Source organism: Henckelia pumila, chromosome 2 (assembly GCF_033568475.1).
Source record: "Henckelia pumila isolate YLH828 chromosome 2, ASM3356847v2, whole genome shotgun sequence".
In the NCBI taxonomy this organism is placed as follows: Eukaryota; Viridiplantae; Streptophyta; class Magnoliopsida; order Lamiales; family Gesneriaceae; genus Henckelia; species Henckelia pumila.
The window spans coordinates 119,679,596-119,682,684 of record NC_133121.1 but is presented as its reverse complement, the minus strand read 5'-3'; positions in this window follow the sequence as shown (position 1 = coordinate 119,682,684).

Below are 3,089 nucleotides of genomic sequence, written 5' to 3'. Positions count from 1 at the left end.
ACCGTACCGTACCCAGCCCTAATCATGAAATCAAGAAGGTTAAAGCATGATTATTTTATTCTAAAATTGATTTCAAATAAAAAAAAAATTCAAGGGTCAATCTATGCGTCGCTCTATATTAGCCGACATTCTATAAAGATTGCTTAGTTTTAAATAAAATGCATTAGTGATCTTTCCCCCTCCTTGGTGTGTAAGATAAAACAATTATGACACTTAAAAATTTAAAGTTAAAGTTACGTTCTAATCATTAATTAACAACTAAATATTTATCGAAACATAGAAATCCCGATGAGAAGATGATATATTCAAAAACAACAAAAAAATTTACGTTCGTTCAGATAAAAAGTGATCTAATGAAAAATCGACGAATCATGCACTTATTGATAAATGTCCACGGTTAAATGAACTTTTAAGTACTGACCTAACGTCTCATTATCCGATAAATACATACATGCATGAGCATATCAAATCTATACCATTGTAGGAGCCTATTACATGATTCAAGACGACACTAATCAAATGGAACGTTAATTTAAATACATAACTGATCCCAACATTTAAACTTACACATCAGAGTTGATAATAAACCATATCATAAAACTATATACATATATGTAGCTAAAATTATAGTTTTGTTCTTTTCAAAAAAAAAAAAATTATAGTTTTGTTGTAGTTGTGTCCTTCCATAAATCAATGCAGCAAAACAAAACTTATAACAATATTGTGTTAGCATATATTTGCATATATTTTGTATATATTTCCATGTATTTGTTATGATTTCTCTCCATATTTTGTGTCTAGTATTTTAAAATAATATATTTCATATCTTTAGATAATGATAGGATATTTCATCTTGTATCTTGTATTTATACCTCATCAAAGATCAATACAATCTATCATTCTCTCAATCTTATATGGTATCAAAGCTATAGGCTCACGCCATCTTCATCCTTCGACCATGACTACGTCTGAGACTCTTACCCCACCGCCTGCTGTCACACCTTCCCCTGCCCTCGTATCCTTCAACGTTTCTGCCCAACTCCCACTAAAGCTCACTTCTTCAAATTACTCCGCATGGCTTATCCAATTTCGCTCTCTGCTTATTGGGTATGACCTTCTTGGGTTTGTGGATGGCTCCACTCCATGCCCGTCATCCACACTTACCTCCAACAACCAGCAGGTACCGAATCCAGAACACAATCACTGGATTCGCCAGGACCAGCTCTTACTCAGTGCAATCATCGGCGCTCTATCACCCACTCTTATTCCGTTTATTGCCGCCTCACGTACGTCGCTTGAAGCGTGGTCTACACTAGCCAAAACTTATGTTGCTCCTAGCCGGGGTCGCATCATGCAACTTAAAGCTCAGCTTGCTCATCCCCTCAAGGGTACCAAGACCATCACTGAATTTTTTCAAGGCATCAAAGCTAACGTTGATGCCCTTGCTCTCATGGGGGTGCTCACCGATGCTGAAAATCTCACCCTCAAGGTTCTCAATGGCCTTGATGACACCTATAAGGAGCTGTCTCTTGCAATTCAAGAACGTGATACATCTATCACGTTTGATGAACTCCATGAAAAATTACTCAACTTTGAGGCTCAGTTGTTGGTTTCCAAACCAGCTTCCTCCGGTCCAGCCACTTCCTTTTCCACTCATCGCTCCAATCGCACTTCAAACACTGGTTCATACAGGAACCCTGTTCCGTCCCGTTCCCGTGACAGTCCACGCCCTCCTGCCTCCTGGAGTCCAAGACCGCCTACTTCGGCTTCACCTTCGGCACCCAAGCCTTATCTGGGTCGCTGTCAATTATGTGGTACACAGGGTCACTCAGCCAAGCGCTGCCCCGACTTCCAGTACATGCCCTACAGTGCGCCGTTCTCATCTTCTCCTGCTCGTTCGGCTTATGCAAACCCTCAAGCTCTCACTGCTTCTCATCCAGCCGCTAATCCTCCTCCGACAGAATGGCTTCTTGATTCGGGCGCCTCTCACCACGTCACGATGGATCTTGCCAATCTTTCTCTCCATTATCCCTATGATGGTCCTGACTCCATTGTCGTTGGCAATGACACTGGTTTGTCTATCTCGCACATTGGCTCCCTTGAGTTACCCACATCCTCTAACACCTTCACCCTTCATAATGTTTTATGTGTTCCTTCCATGCCCAAAAATTTAATTTCTGTGGCTCAACTATGTCGCTCTAATAATGTTTCTATTTCTTTTCACTCATCTTGTTTTTAGGTGAAGGATCTCAGCACCGGGAATCTGCTCCTCACCGGACCGTGTAACCAAGGAGTCTATGTGTGGCCACTCTCTGCGTCTTTCCACTCATCACCTTCTGCCTGTCCAGCTCAGTCTGTCTCCACCCAATTATGGCATGCTCGTCTTGGTCATCCCTCTTATGATATTTTGCGTCACTTAGTTTCATCTAGGGTTCTTCCGGCTTCTATTTGTTCTTCTTCAATTTTTCATTGTAATTCCTGCATAATTAATAAAAGTCACAAACTTTCATTTTCTCGTTCATCGCTTACTTCCTCTGCTCCTTTAGAATTAATTTACTCTGTTGTCTGGACTTCCCCAATACTTTCCACTGATGGGTACAAATATTATGTTATCTTCGTTGATCACTTCACCAAATACATCTGGCTATATCCTCTTCGCCGAAAGTTTGAGGTTGTCTCAGTTTTTTCAGCCTTCAAATCGCTAGTTGAGTCTTACTTTAATCACAAAATCATCACCCTATACAGTGATAATGGAGGTGAATTCCTCGCTCTTAAATCATTTCTTGTAGATCATGGTATCTCTCATCTCACCACACCACCCCACACACCGGAACACAATGGCTACTCGGAGCGCAGACACCGTCACATTGTTGAAACAGGTCTTACCTTGCTTCATCAAGCATCCATGCCTTCCACCTTTTGGCCCTTTGCCTTTGCCGCTGCCACTTACTTAATAAATCGCATGCCTAAACACAATCTCTCAATGCTCTCATCCTTTGAGAAACTCTTTCACCGCCCACCTAACTTACTTAAACTTCGTACCTTTGGCTGCCTCTGCTATCCATGGCTTCATCCTTACACCTTTCATA